Source organism: Beta vulgaris, chromosome 7 (assembly GCF_026745355.1).
Source record: "Beta vulgaris subsp. vulgaris cultivar EL10 chromosome 7, EL10.2, whole genome shotgun sequence".
NCBI lineage: Eukaryota > Viridiplantae > Streptophyta > Magnoliopsida > Caryophyllales > Amaranthaceae > Beta > Beta vulgaris.
In genome coordinates this window covers 11,616,259-11,632,785 of record NC_079208.1, presented here as the reverse complement: position 1 = coordinate 11,632,785, position 16,527 = coordinate 11,616,259, and positions in this window count along the sequence as shown.

The window sequence follows — 16,527 nt, the reverse complement described above, 5'->3', positions numbered from 1 at the left end:
CCTTTTTAAGAAGCCTATTGAAAGCTTCTTCTAATGTCATGCCCAATGCAGTGAAGGTTCTTTGAGGCTTTTGATAACCACCCTTTTAGTACCTAGGGCATGGACATCATTACCTTTAGAGCTGGAAGGGTTGTTGTTACTCTTCTTGTAAGACTTGTTGTTGTTGTAACCTTACTCCTTGAGGCTTGCCCCTCTTCTTCGATTAGTAGGCCTACCTTATAGAGTTTCGTTAAAGAATCTATGAGTTGGAATTTAATGTGATCGCCATACTTGGATTGCAGGTGACGGGTCACCAGTCGGACTTTATCTTCTTGAGATGGCCTATTAGTCATTTATGCAGCATTTTTCCTCCAGCATTTAAGGAAAGTGATGAAGTCTTCGTTGGAGTTTTGGTAGTGAACTCCAACTCACGAAGGCTAATGGGAAGCTGAGTATTGTATATATATAATTTTTGGAAATCTTCTCTGATGTAGTCCCAGTCATTCAAATTGGTTTTATATATACAAGGATGTCACGCAACATTACCTTTTTATGGAGCTTGTCCTTCAGTTCAGGATTAATGATGTCATCGCCATGAGGATGGCTCTTGAGGGCAGGAATTGACTGGATCAATTGCTTGAGTTTTTCAAACCTCAAATCCGTCTTGGACTTAGTTGGAGGTGGTGGTCTTGGAGTGTGGCCCTGATCGTCTTCTTCAAATATCAGTATTTCTCTTAGTGTCTTGATCACTTTGTCTTGTTCCTCAAGTCGAGAGTTTATTAGTTGAAGCTGAGCCATGATGGCACTGAGCTGTTCATTAGCATCACCCATTTTAGATGATGATTCAGAAGACTCGAGGATTCGTCTGAAAAGGTGAGGATGCGTTTGATGAGTCTAGGAGTAGGCTGACCTTGTTGCCTCTCTGTTGGACGTTTCCAATATAATGTCACGATCTTTCCTGAATAGAAATCAGATGGACCTCGTAATAAATTTTAAGAAATAATGTTTTTTAAATGAGGAATGGAGATGAGAAATAGAAATAGAAATGAAAGATTGGAAATGGAAATATAAATGGGAAGTGATTAAAGATGGGTATGATTTCGGACTAATATATGCTTGACCATGATGGATATATGGGTCTATTTAAATGTACATGCAGACATGGGTTGGACTGTACTAGACTATGCAAGCATAATGAATTGAACGATCGAACTTTGCTGAGCACTAGGCTTTGAACTTACAATAAGCAGACTAGACTTGAAGCAAGGTAGACAATAAAGGTGGCTAGAGTTAGGGGATAAACTTTTATAGTCCGAAGACTTGACTAAGGATTACATGGAAATGCAAATTACACCTATGGAATGATCTTTTGTACTCCTAAGACTTAACTTTTATAGTCCAAAGACTCGACCTTTTTGGTCCTAAGACTTAACGTTTATAGTCTGAAGACTTTACTAAGGTACTCATATAATGCAAACTACACCTAGGGAATTTTTATAGTCTGAAGACACAACTTTCATAGTCCTAAGACTCTATTTTTGTAGTACAGTCTAAAAACATGACTAGTGCTCACATATAATGCAAACTAGACCTACGGAATTTTTATAAACCTAAGACTCAACTTTTATAGTCCGGAGTCTTGAATTTTATAGTCCAAAGACTTGACTAGGGTTCACATATAATGCAAACTAAACCCATGGAATGATCTTTTATAGTCCTAAGACTTAACTTTCATAGTCCAAAGACTTGACTTTTATAGTCTGAAACTCGACTTTTATTGTCCAAAAATTTAATAGGGTTCACATATAATGCAAACTAGACCTAGGAAATGATCTTTTATTGTCTAGGACTCAACATTTATAGTCCAAAGACTTGACTAGGGTTTACACATAATGTACACTAGACCTAGGGAATGAACTAGGCCTAAACGAACCTATGATTTGGATTGGATCGGATTAGACTTAGAATTAGACTTAGACTTAGACTTAGGTCGAAATGGACTAGGAATAGACTGGGCTAGACATCACATAAAGATGCAAATGGGCGTAGATCTTGACATGAACTACACTTATATGGGCATAAGATCGACTCTAATGCTAGCGAATGTATGGACTCAAATTCAGATGTGCATGGACTCTAATGGATGTGTGCCTAAAATGAATGCAAATGAGTTGGATTTAGTTGATAGGAGTGCATTGAATGAAGGTGTTTGGATTAGAATTTTTGAAATTCTTTTTTTTAGAAGGACGCCTTTTTATCTTTTGTTAGGAAAAGATGATGGATTAATTTTTGAAAAATATTTTTGTAAATGTATTTTATGATGATGATTAGTAAATACTTTTTGAAAAAGGTAGAATAGACATGGGTGTAGGATTGGTTTTCAAAAATGTAAGTTTTTGAAATTGATTGAATATGGCCGGTAAGGTAGAATTAATAGGGAAGATTAGATGGACAACAAGGAGAAGGTAGTTATGCATGATGACTCTAACTCTAATATGACCAATTTTTTCTAAATGCACATTTTTTAGGATAGACTCGACCTTGTATGACTTCCCACTCTTCTAATCATACTTATACATTCTCTCTTTCCAATCATGACTTGAACCAAGTTTAAAAGGCAGTTTTTTTTACCATGCCTTACTACTGATCAAGGGTCTTCAAGAGAAGCAAGAACTGCACTGCAGTTCGCTGAACTCGCATTCATGAAGGACATGGCATGAAGAAGGAGTTCCTTCAGTATAAGATTGATTTTTTTTAAAAAATAGGTGAGACCCCTAAAATGACCATGCTTTTCACGCGAATGCAGACATACAAACATAGGATTGGCCACCACGATGACTAAATCGACGAAAAGCATGCGATACACAGACTGTGTGCCGCGCAACATTGCTGCACGCGACGCACAACCATGCATCAGGCACGGGAGTGTTGCGCTAGGAACAAATTTACGGGACGTTTTGGCCAATTGAAACTTTTGCTTGTTGTTAGACTCGTTTTAGGTACGACGCATAATAATGACAATTTGACAGGTTAATAACATGCAAAATTACAATTATAAGAAAATTTCATATAACGTGGATGCAAAAGTGCCAACCTAAAGTTCAGTTCAATGTTTGAAATTATGGTCAGGTTTAGGTTCAGTCTAAAAGGGTCTAAGAATAAGAGATTGATTCCACGCATCGTACCTCTTCTTAAAGAGGTGGCCACGTGTCCAATTCTCAAGTTAGGGACAAGGGAACAATGCCATGGTTGGGTAGGTTTGCTTATGACTAAGATCTAACACTATAGCGCAGGAAGCTTTTTGGAAGGACAAAGCGCAAATCCGCCAGGGTGACCTCACACATAGAACATATGCTAATGAGACAAGGTAGATTGTCCTTATGGTGGATGTACAATAGCCATGGATATGCAAAATACTATTGTCATTCTAAAGTATAAAAAGAGTATGAATCGTATTTTTCGAATTTTACCCACTCATATTTGATTTGACTGCCCCATTGTAAAGGTTTTAATGAAACTGTTTTGAAGTCGCCAAACACCATTGATGGTCAAAATGAACCAAAATTTTTAGAGAAAGACTCATAAACCTAATTGGATATGAGAAATCGTAGGGACAAACTTATTAGGGACTTATCCAATGTAGATTAGCCTGACTCCATAGATGGTCAAAATGAACCAAAGATTTAGTTCCGGGGTGAATGTACAAACACCGTCAGGAACCATGTTGTCCATGGTTGGACTCTACTAAATATTGATTCATGTCAATGTTTATGCAAAAGAATAACCATAAAATATTTTTATGCACCCTAAAATTATTTAGTCTAGGTTGGTTCAGGAAACACATAAAAAGACTCATTTTTAGTGACAAGTTATTACGCGATCAGTTTATAAGGTACCTATCAAGTTGTCCAAATTAATATGATTAATGCTAGAATAGTTCTTTAGTTCATTGATTAGCAAAAATAACATTTGGGGTGAGCAAAACATAAAGTCAGGCATAAAACAATCAACCAAGCATATAATAATAAAAATAAATAAAAGGAAAAAAGGATTAGAATATATAGTAGAACGCTTTTATATTAAAGATCTAACTCAAAAAAGAAACAGGTAGTAACTTTAATATAAAAAAAAATAGATTATTCAAGGACCCCCGGAACTATACCATGGCTTGGTCTGCTAGATTAGCAACCTTCTGGACGACCAATCGTGAAGCCTAAGAGTATGAATGTTTATATGCCTGAAAATATGTGTTTATTTGTTTGTAGATTTAAAAGGTATAAAGTATTGAAAGTCGTATTGTAAAAATCAAGTGTTGAAGTTGTTCAAAAACCATACGAAAATCAAGAGTATTTATAGGAAAAATGAATGTGTTATTCACGTGCCATCTGAGTCAGGCCTAGGAAGACGTGTGACGCGCAAATGCATATGTCAGGCGCACATTGGTGCGGCTGACGCGACATGCCTAGTAGAAAAGAATACACGCGGTATGCGCTTTGAAAAAGATAAGAAACAAAACCGTGCGTCGCACAGAGCAGTGCATCAAGTGCACGTCTCTACGTGACACATAATGCCACGTGTCAGGTGCAGGTTGGTGCATCTGACACAGGTGGATAATGATGCTTCTGTTGCAGCAACGCGCGCCAAGCGCACGGGGGTGCACTAGGTGCACCATGGTGCGTCACGCGCACCACCTTGCTTTTTTTTTTATATGCTTTTATAGCTCTTTTTTAAACGCATTTTAATGATTTTATTTTCTCTTAATTAACTCCGAAAATCTGATTTTACAAGATAAAATCCAATTTTAACTATATAAATTACTTTTAAAATATTTATTTATTAAAATAATTAATTAGGATTTTCAAAGGATTAGATTCAAAATGCAATTAACTATCATAAATAATTAATCGGACTTTAAAATAAGACTTTAACACTTTTCAAAATAGTTTTGGGATGAATTTTCAAAATGATCTTCCCTGAACAGATAAGACCATAATATGTTTTATCATTGGATCCTTAAATGGGGAGACACAATTATGTGTCTACACGCGTTTTACGACTATCCTTGAAGTGTGTTTCACCACCACCAGTTCGTGTTCTCCAAGTGACGAGTTCTCCCAAGGTAATGCAGCTATCTCTGATATATAATACGAACTGAAACTGAAGATTGAAATTACTATAAGAATATCAAAATATCTCTATTAGCCATGTAGAAGATGGTTAGGGTTTATATGTCTTATGTGGGTTTTGTTCTAAAAAAATGTACTTCCTCCATTTCAACTTAGTTGACACTTTCTATTTTAGGAAATTTCAATTTAGTTGTGACACTTTCATTTTGGGTAATAACTTCTCTCTATCTCTCTCCTATCATATGCGACCCTTTTATTTTCTTTTTCTATCTCTTTCCTCTCCAAAAATTGCCTAGTAGTACGTGATTTTAAAAGTGTCACAACTAGATTGAAGTGAAGGAAGTAATAAGAAAATTAGAAAGGAGCATTTATAGGAAATAAGAAAGAAAAAATAGAACAAAGGCAACCATGAAACTGTGTCACTAGACGGGCCTCCACCCGATTGGGACAAAAGCCCTCCAATCGAGCACCAAAGAAAAATCTAAATTTTTTGAAGCATTACTTAATGAGATTTCTAAGAATCCTCTACCAATGAGAATGGAAGAAAGATGTACAGATGATTGAGTAGTAAAAGAAAGGTCGAGCACATAAATTCTAGTATCCGAAGAGTTGAACTAACACTTTAGTACGATGAGAATTTCAATAATCTTAGAGGTTATTTGTTTCACCTCAAATTTCACTGGAATTTGGATTTTCTAGAAAGAAAGAAAATAGGATAGTTGTTTGGTATGTAAGAAATAGGGAATTTAAGGGAAATAGAATTTCCTAGTAAATGAAAATTCCTATGTAGTATAGGAAATTAGAACCAATCCTCGTACCCCTTGGTGATTAAAAATTCCTGTGTCAACTACAAATTCCTATGTTCAACCAAACACAAAAATCCATTTTCTAGAAAATAGACAAGGGAATTTACTTACCATGAAATAAGACTTCCCATGAAAATCAAGTTCAAACGGTAACCAAACGAGCTCTTAGAAAAGTGAGTAAACTCTTGAACCTCCTCTCTAACCAAAGAACAATACTACCACATACTTTATCTTTAGAACTTACGAAATTGTACGATTTTAACTCTGAAATAGCCTTCAATAATCCTTGGTATTATAGTGAGTATATTAGAAGAACAACATCTTAGAAGGATGCCAACCCTTCTCACTCACATAAATATTCTCATCAAGTTTGTTGCTTCCAACACGCAAACCACCCAAAGGGCTATGTGAAAATTAAGGACAACTAAGTCCAACCTCCACAACATCGGTGTAATCATCAAGTTCTAAACATTAGAACAATCCACAGCCTGGGATATGAAAATATTAAGAGCTAAAATTGCTCAACCTCAAAATGAGAAGGCATGTGTAGTTATTAGAAACATGCAAATCGGACCACCAAAAAATGCACTATGGGAGCACTAATAACAAACATAAACCATTCTAATACACATGCGTTGCATCTATCAACACCGCAAAAAACATGGTCTATAGCGACGGAAAGGATCCGTCTCTAAATCGACAAAATTTGTTGCTATATGTGCTTAGAGAAGGAATTAGGGACGTATCTCAACCGTGGTCGAAAGCCTTATCGCTATTTGAATTATAATCAAAATTTCAGTAATCCATCTCTAAATTAGAGATAAATCAGTATATGTTGCTAATTCTGTATCTAATAATTTGATACGGAATGAGTATATAAAGTTAGAGACGGATTTCAAAACCCGTCTATAAAATTGAAAATGATTATTGTGATTTGTCTCTAACTTTCGAGACGGATAGAAAAAATCTATCTCCAACTTTCGAGACGGATAGTAAAAATTTGTCTCTAAATTTGGAGACAAATTGTTAGAGTCTGTTTGTAATGGGATGGACGTAGTGTTGATAATTTTATCTTATTAGTAACGGATATCTGAAATCGGTCTCTATATCTAGATACGGGTTTTTGAAATACTAATTGTTCCCCTATTTTATTATAAAATAATATCTTGCGTTGATATATCTAAAAAAATTATAAATCATTCTAAGTTTCAAAGTCATTGACACTAAGTGACCAAGTGTCAACCTTACATTAATTACCACGTCACGATTTCTTGGACTTGTTCATGTTGGGGATACCACCGCTTTGTCTCTTAGAAATGCAATTATGTCTTTGCTTGTTGATCATTCATTAAGTCCTTTCTAAGATTCGAGAGAAAGGTTATGATGGGGCTAGTAACATGAAGGGTGAGATAAATGGCCTCAAGACTTTGATTAAGGATGATACTCCAAATGCATACTATGTCCATTGTTTTGCTCATCAACTTATTTTTAACACTTGTTGTGGTTACTAAAAAGAATAATGAGTGTGGTTGGTTTTTTGAATTAATACACTGTTTATGCTAAAATTTATCACTTACGATGAAATTAAAGTTTGGGACGATTTAACCAGATTATGTTTAGGATAATGTGACAAAAGAATGCAAAGGGGATCAAAGGGGATGAACACACAAAAATGGTGACGCGGAAAACCCCAATGAAGATGGGTACAAACCGCGGGTGGATGGAGATCCACCAAACTAATATGGTTCACGCTTTCTTAGTGACTGACTGTCGTTACAAGAATGTATTTCTCTCTAGTGTTCTTCCAATTATGTTGCGTAAAAAACTCGTCAATGACCTCTCTCTCCCTTTTATATGCCTTCTTTTTCTCTTGGCTTTTTCTCAACGAATACAAAAATGAATTCACTAATTATTACATTAACTTTGCGCTTCAATCATGGGAGATCTTCTCCATTTACGCTCCAACGTCATGATCTTGCTCTTTAACGGCTGAATTTATGCTCATTACACTCCTTCCTTATTTAGCTGGACCGTTACCACTTAATGCTCTGCTCCAATCTCGCGTCCTTCGCTGTGTCTTCAGTCATAATTACTTCGTCATCATGTCAGATGGCATCATGTCATCGAGTATCACGTCATTCGTCAGTCATCCTGTCAAAAAATTCAGCCATAACAGTTTGCCCCCAATTGTTGAATCGGGGTAACACAAAACCCATGAGACAATTGTTAAGAAAAATCAATAAATCAAATGAAATTCTGTCTAAGTCATTAAGATATCAAAAATCACAAGAAAAATCTCGCTTTTGTCAATTATAGAAAAAATTCCCAAGGAGAACAAGGAAGGAAAGGAGATCCGTTTAGCGGTTATTTTTGGTAGTCCAAGGTCTCAAAATACAAAAGGTAGTTTTCTTTTTAAATAGCCGTTTTAATTATAACCGTTGGCACGATTGTCATGATTACTCTTGTTGGCATAAATAACTTCGGTTTAAAGATCCCAACTTTTACTCCAACTTCATCAAATCTTTCTCTCTCTTTAAGTAAGGCATTTTCCTTAACTTCCATTATTCTCTCCACCGGAAAATCGACCGCTGACACCAGGTAATTTCGCACTTTTTCCTCGTTATTTCCTTTAATTCGTTCTACTTTCTCTTCTTCTACTGTTCTCATGGCACCTAGCAGACGTAGCATTAGGACTTTTGTAAAAAATCAAGAAAAATCGAAAGGGAAAGAGAAAGCTGTAGAACTAAGGGTAGAAAATGAGGATGAACTGTCAACGATGTCAGAAGAGGATCTTTTAAAGTTTTTAGACTTAGGGAATTTGCCTAAAAGTACCGTCATTAGGAACGCTGAGTCTGACGAACCACCAGCTCTACGAATACCCTTTCAAAATAGGTCTTAGACTTCCCTTCACCCCCTGGAAAGGGATCTGATGCAAATTTACCAAATCAGCCCCGGGCAAATTATGCCCCAAGTCTGGAGGATTCTTAGTGTCATCGACAGGGTGACGGCGTCGTGGGAAGAAGCCTTCACCCTCCACGACTTACTGTTACACTATGAGATTAGGGTCAAAGCAAAAAATGGATAGCCCTACATGCAAAGGCGAGGTTACAGCCTCTGGTCGGGGGAATACAGTCGAATGACAGAGGTTGGAAAAACAGGTTTGTGTTTGTGAAGAGGTCGTCGCTAGGGGAAGCTGGGACGTCTTTGGTTGGCGGCTGGAATACCGAAGGTGTGTTTATTTTCAGTCTTTTTAAGTTCGTGCCATGTCGTTAACACACTCTTACATCGTTTCTACTGCAGGTCTTAACCCAAAACTGTTGTCGCATCGCGACGAATCTCAGAGTCTCTGTGACAAATTTCTGAAGGTGCCAGAGGAAGATAGGCAATTCAGAAGGATTTTATTTGCTTCTCAAGACAGTTGTTCATCTATGGCATCTGGTTAGTCTATCTATTCTCTCTGACTTTTATTTTTGAGTAGGACTTTCCAAGGAAGAGTTTCGTGTTATTGACTCAGACACTCTTGGAAGGTTCATCCAGTCGCGTCCTAGGGGAGTTTGGACGGGAAGCGTTAGCTGAGATGCTGGCAAACGAAGAGGGAGTCCTCTAACGACGCTGCGTCTCTGTCGTCAGCGTCAACGAAGAAAGACACAGTGTTCGTCCACTTGGACGACGAGCATGACGTGCGTCTAAGACGCGCAAAATGACTTCCTGGCCCCTCCGACAAGAGTGGCCTTCTTTACTGTGACCGTCCCTAACGACTTCATGTCGTTGGAGAGGTCCATATGGCCTGAAGCTGACAGGTTCCTCTTTCCAGCGCAATGGAAGGATCAAGGACCATACTCTCCCCCGCATGATGTCAGATGGGCTAGACTCCTATTCCAGGTATAGCACTTGCTCTCCTTTGAACACTATGCTTAATGACTTACGACTTCTGAATAACGATATCCTATCTTTTATTGTGCAGTCTTCTCAACATCTCCTAATGGCTAAGAGGGAGATCTCGTCTCTGCTGAAGGGTCACATGTCCATGAAGCAGAGAATGAAGAAGGCTGAATTGGACGTGAAGTCCAAAGGCGCTGAATTGGAGTCTTGGAAGAAGACTATGGAGGACATGGGGGAGGCTTTGAAGAAAAACGGAGAGAAGCTGGAAGAGATTAGGCAGAGGGCGACTAAGCTGGAAGAATCTTTGCGTTAGGAGATCAAGAAAGTTCAAGCGAGTATTGACGCACAGAAGAATGAGCTGGACCTTCTTGAGGTTGAGGTGACAACTAGGGTCAGGGATAAATTCATGTATCAGTTCCTGATGAAGAAGACGGCGTCGTGGACGCCCGGAAAAGGAATTGACCTGTACCTCCAGTTCATGGGTCAATGAAGGATCTGATGGACGAAGAGGACTTGGTGCGACGGCGGACTCTTCATCAAAAGTTGATAAAACGCCCCGTCTGTGCCGGGTTCATAGCGTCTGATGTACTCCCTGACCCCGAAACTGAGAAGGAGGCTCCAGCCACTGTCTTACCATCTGAAGCGTCCGAGGAGAAGGAAGTTGAGGAGGCCTCTGTCGTTTAATTTTTAGGCACTTTATATCATGCCCCCTTTACTTAATCTTTAATCAAACTCTTGTTATAGGTCGCTCGAAGGAGTGACTGTTTGTACTGTACTTTTGGGTCACCCATGGGGGTGACCATAACTTTTTATCATTTGAACTTTTTTGGGTCACCTACGGGGGTGACCATTACGTTGATGCTTTTGATTTAGCAAAGTTGATCTTAGTCCTTGCTTTATGTCCATGTATGTGTCTCGTCGTTATTCTGACGTTTCTAGAGGATGGTCAGGCGCTCAGTAAGCCATCTTTGGTCGTTCAGACGTAATGTTTGGACTTAGTAAAAGCCATCTTTGGTCGTTCAGACGTAACGTTTGGACTAAACGACTTTAGAATACATATAGGAAATATATAGAAACTTACGTGTGTTTGTCAGAGAGATAGATGAAATGTCGTCAGCAGTTATAGCTTTAAAATGAATGTGCCCCTGTCATAACGTCAGCTGAAGCAATAGTGGACCAAAAGACTTTATATGGTAGTAAAATGCAAATCTGTCTGATGTCTTGTGAAAAATCGTCGGAACGTTAAGGAGATGGACGGGAATAGTTTCCTGAAATTCAACAATACCTAGTGAGAGAACACTATGGTCGCTAGCAGCTAACGACGCAGATATAATAGCATTATCATCTATCTATATCTTTTTTTTTGTGTTCTTTTTTTTTCAACGAATGGGAAAACAAAGCTTATTACTTAGCTTAAAAGAAGTATCGTTTGAGGTGTGTGGCATTCCAGCTACGTGGCACGGAGCTTCCGTCACGTCGGACCAATTGGTAGGCTCCGTGCCTACCACCTTACTAATTTGGTATGGTCCTTCCCACTTCTGTCCTAGCTTACCAGCGTTAGCCTCTTGTGTGTTCTGAAATACTTTCCTTAGAACCCAATCACCTTCGACGAAGGATTGGCTTGGACGTTTTTATTAAAGCTCCTTGCTACTATTTGCTGCTGGGCCGCCATGCGTACCAATGCTGCGTCGCGCAACTCTTCAATGGTATCTAGGTCGTTTATCAGTTCATCATGGTTCTGTCGCTCCGTCTTTAGAATACATCTCGCAGTTGGGACGCTCACTTATGAAGGCAGGACAACCTCACAACCATAACTAGTGAGAACGGTGTTTGTCCAGTCGCAGTGCGCGGTGTCGTGCGATTAGCCCATAAGATGGAAGGCAACGCCTCTACCCATTTACCCTTCTTGGCTGTGAGTCGCTTCTTCAAAGAGTCAATGATCGTCTTGTTACTGGACTCAGCCTGTCCATTGGCTTGCGGGTATCTTGGTGTTGACGTTAACAACGTTATGCTCCATTCATCGCAGAAACGTCTTGTCTCGTTGCTAATGAATGCGACCCATTGTCGCATACTATCTCGGACGGAACACCAAACCTGCAAATAATGTTAGTATATATAAAAGAAATCACTTCCTTATCGCGTACCTGTTGAAAAGAACCTGCTTCAATCCACTTAGAAAAGTAGTCAGTTAGTGCCAACATAAAGACCTTCTGACCTGGGGCTGGAGGTAATTTGCCAACTATGTCCATGCCCCATTTCATGAAAGGCCAAGGTGTTAGAGTAGGATGCAAAAGTTCACAAGGTTTATGCGTCATACCTGCATGTCGTTGACAACTATCGCATTTGGCGACATACCTTATTGCTCTTTCTTCATTGTTGGCCAATAGTATCCCATGCGCAAACTCTGTTGGATAACTGCGTCCTCCTGAGTGATTTCCACAAGTGCCTTCATGCATGTCCTTCAGGACTTGCCCCCACTGATCCTTTTCCAAACAACGCAGGTAGGGGCCTGCGCAGATTTTTTGAACAGTACTCCTTGAATGAGTATGTATCGCGACGCTTGAACCGAATTCTGCGTGCTTCCGCTTATCTGTTGGGAGTACATCGTTAGCAAGAAATCATAAAGCGGTTTTGTCCAACTGAACTTACCTCCTCGGCGTCAGGGTCGCTCTCAGTGCGAGATTACGATGTTACTACGACCTCATGGTTGTCTTGAAGCTGTTCGACCGTCGTCGTGACAGCCCCCAACGCTCCTAGCGATAGCAGGATTCGTCAAATGAACTATAGGGACGGACGTAAACGAAACGTCCCTTAAAGAAGATCCGAGATTGGCCAATGCATCCGCTTGCGTATTCTGGTCCCTAGGTATCTGCAAAATGTCAAATGAATTAAACACTTTACTTTTACGCTGAGCTATTTCTAAATACATGGCCATTTTAGAGTCTTTTGCCGCGAATTCGCCCTTGACTTGGCTGACTATCAGCAGTGAATCGCTGAAGACTTTCAATGCTTTTGCTCCCATGTCTTCTGCTAACGTCATTCCTGCTATGAGCGCCTCGTACTCGGCTTCGTTATTCGTCGCTCTAAATTCACAGCAAATGGCTCGTACTATCTTGCCCCCTTGTGGCGACTTTAGCACAATGCCCAGACCTGCACCACGAAAATTGAAGCCCATCAACAAACAGTATCCAAGAGTCGTCGTTTACTTGATTAATCTTTGCGACTTCGTCGTCCGCAAGCTTTTCTAGCTCTGGGCTAAAGTCTGCCACAAAATCTGCCAAAGCTTGTGACTTGATAGCTGTTCTTGGATGAAACTGGATGTCGTACGCACTGAGTGCTATTGCCCACTTGCTCATGCGTCCTGTCAATTCTGGGTGTCGCAAGACAGACTTGATAGGATAGTTAGTCATAACGATAACAGTATGTGTTTCAAAATAGTGCCTAAGCTTTTTAACAGCTACGACTATGGCTAAAAGGGCTTCTCTTAATGAAGAATACCTGGTCTCCGCGTCTAGCAGAGACTTACTGACATAGTAGATTGGAGCTGCTGGCTTTCGCTTCCGCGTTAGGACAGCATTGACGGACACATTGCTTACCGCGAGATAGAGCTGCAACGTATTTGGCTTTCGACAACAATGGCGGTGACGCTAAGTAGCTTTTAAGTTTCTGCAACGCGTCTTTGTGTTGTTGCGACCAGTCGAAGCCCTTATTCTTTCTTAGGACGTCATAAAATAGATGGCATTTTTCAGACGACCGGGATATGAAACAATTCAGCGCGGCTACACGACACGGTCAACTTTTGCACCTCCTTGACGCTTCGTGGAGATTGAATGTTGATGATGGCCTTTATTTGATCCGGACTGGCTTCAATTCCTCGTTACGTAACGACGTACCCTAAGAACTTTCCTGCATACACTCCAAATGTGCACTTAGTGGGATTTAATTTCATGCCATACCTTCGCAGGACGTCAAAAGCCTCCGATAGATGCTGGATTGTATCGTTGCTCGCTTGGATTTGACGAGCATATCGTTTATGTATACTTCCATGGTGCCGTCTAGTTGATCTTAAACATTTGGTTGACCAATGTTGATATGTGGCACCTGCGTTTTTCAAACCAAAAGGCATAACCTTATAACAATATATACTTTATCAGTGATATACGCGGTCTTTTCCTGGTCATCCGGATGCATCAATATTTGGTTGTACCCGGAATACGCGTCCATGAACGTTAAAAGCTCGTGACCTGTTGTCGCGTCGACCATTGCATCTATATGAGGGAGAAGGAATGGATCCTTGGGACATGCTTTGTTCAAATCTGTGAAGTCGATGCAGACTCTTCCACTTCCGTTCTTTTTCCTGACCACCACGACATTGGCTAACCAATCTGGATACTTTACCTCGCGGATCTTTCCGGTATCGATCAGCTTTTAAACCTCGTCATTGATGACTTGATTCCTTTCAGGTGCGAATTTGCGTCTTTTCTGTTTTACAGGCTTGTGAGCGGGGTCGACTTGAGCTTATGCGTAATGACGTCAGGACTGATTCCTGTCATATCCTCATGGACCAAGCAAAACAATCTTGGTTAGTTTCAAAAAATCAACTAACTGACCTCGTATTTCTTGCGACAACGTCGCTCCGATTCGAACGACACGATCGGGATGGATGGATCGAGCATCACTTCATCCACGTCCTGCTCGCTGGGCGCGTCGGGCGCTGACCATCCTTTAATTGCTAGATAGGACGCTTTTGGGGGTTTGAGCGACGAACTATAGCATTCTCTTGCAGATTTCTGCTCGCCCTTTATTTCTTGGACCCCACTTGGTTGGAAACTTCAGCGACTGATGATAAGTTGGGGGACGGCCTTCATCTTGTGTATCCATGGAGTGCCGAGAATGATGTTATACGCGGACAGGCAATCCACAACGTTGAATCTGGTTGGCAGGTTGACGCCTTTGGCTAGCGTTGGCAATGTGATCTCTCCGACGTATGTTGAGCCTCTCCACTGAACCCTCAAAACAGTAGATTTTTTAGTAATATCTTTATCGCACAAACCCATACCTTCGAGGGCGCTTTTGAATATGATGTTGGCTGAGCTGCCCCCATCGACTAACACTCGCTTCAACAAGCAATTACTGACAGTCAGGGATATGACTAATCCATCGTGATGCTCCACGTCGAAGACGTCGTCGTCGTCAAAGGTTATTGACATTGCTTCGAGCTTGCGTTCTTACGCTGACCTGTAAGATTTAAAAACGGTGGACGAGGGAGTACTCTCTCTTGCTAGCCTTTAGGATGGGGAATACGTTAGTCCACATACATCAGACCACCAGAAATAACGTTGATTACCTTTACGTGCTGGGCGACGCAGGAGGGTCGGACTGCGCGGTATTCCTACCGAAGGACGCTTTACCTTTATCGCTCAAGAGGTCTTTAAGGTGCCCCTTATTAAGCATGAACGCGACCTCTCGTCTTATGGCCATGGTCATGATGGAACTGATACTACTTTGTTTGATGCTTTTGCGCTTCCGATCAGTCGCTCTTTTTTGGCCAACGAATGGGTGCTCCGATTTTGGATAAAGCATTCATGACCCTCCGACATCGACGGAAAATCCGTAAGAGTCTAAATCGGGGAAGGTCGGCGACTCTGTCCTTGCGTCGTTACCTGCATTTTCGACAACGTCAGTAACATTGTTTACCTGGTTTGAGCGGCTATAAAGGTGGCTCCGCCAATTATTCATCTTGGGGACGAAAGCCTTCCGGTCAGCAGGGGATTCTGGTGCACGTCGGGTGGATATGGTGTTGAGGATGGCATCATCTTCCTCCAATCTCATCTGTGCTAACGCTCACGACTTGACTTCCTCGAACGTCTGGCACGAGTACTTCGCCAAACGGTTGTATAACTTTGATCGCAAGATTAATCGTTTCCTGAAACATTCAATAGCAGTCTTAGTATCAAGATCTTTAATGCTGATCATTTCTTTATTAAAGCGATTAGAATAATCGCGAACAGATTGTTTAGGTCCTTGAACGACGCCATATAGGTCGCTCGTCTGCTTTTCCAGGCTACGACTGCCTTCGAACTTCTCATAGAACTTATTGATTAGGGTGGAAAAATTGCCAATGCTTCCTGCCTGAGAGATCCGAGCCATTTGAGAGCGGGATTGGTGAGCGTGGCTCCAAAATATTTACACATGCAGGCCTCTACCAAATGCCAAGGAATTGACGCTTGCCACATCCGCTGCTTGTACTGGGCGACATGCTGACATAGGAAAAACTAGGTCGTTACTAATCTCCTAAGGTCAAACAAAACCTAACTAAATCACTAAACTAGGTAAAGTGATAAGTAAGGGTCGAAATCCACAAGGACTAAGGAACACCAAAATGTATTGATAAAACAATAAGCTAGGCCGGAATCAAGTCGAAAATTGTCAATAACCAACTAAGAACTACGAAAAAGCTAAATATCAAAGATAACTAAAGTTAGGAGATGGGATTAAACACAAACTAATCATGAAATAGGCATAAGAATATCAAACATAGAGATAATACATGAACACTACTTGAATTAGCTATTGACCCAACACACAACTCCCATCCTACTCTCATAGGCGGAGAAATCCTCAAAGACATCAAATAAGGACTCTCATCCATTACTAACATATCCGAGGTTCGAATCAATAATAGAAATCAATAGGTTACACTCTCATGCCAACCTAAATCAATCACTCCATCT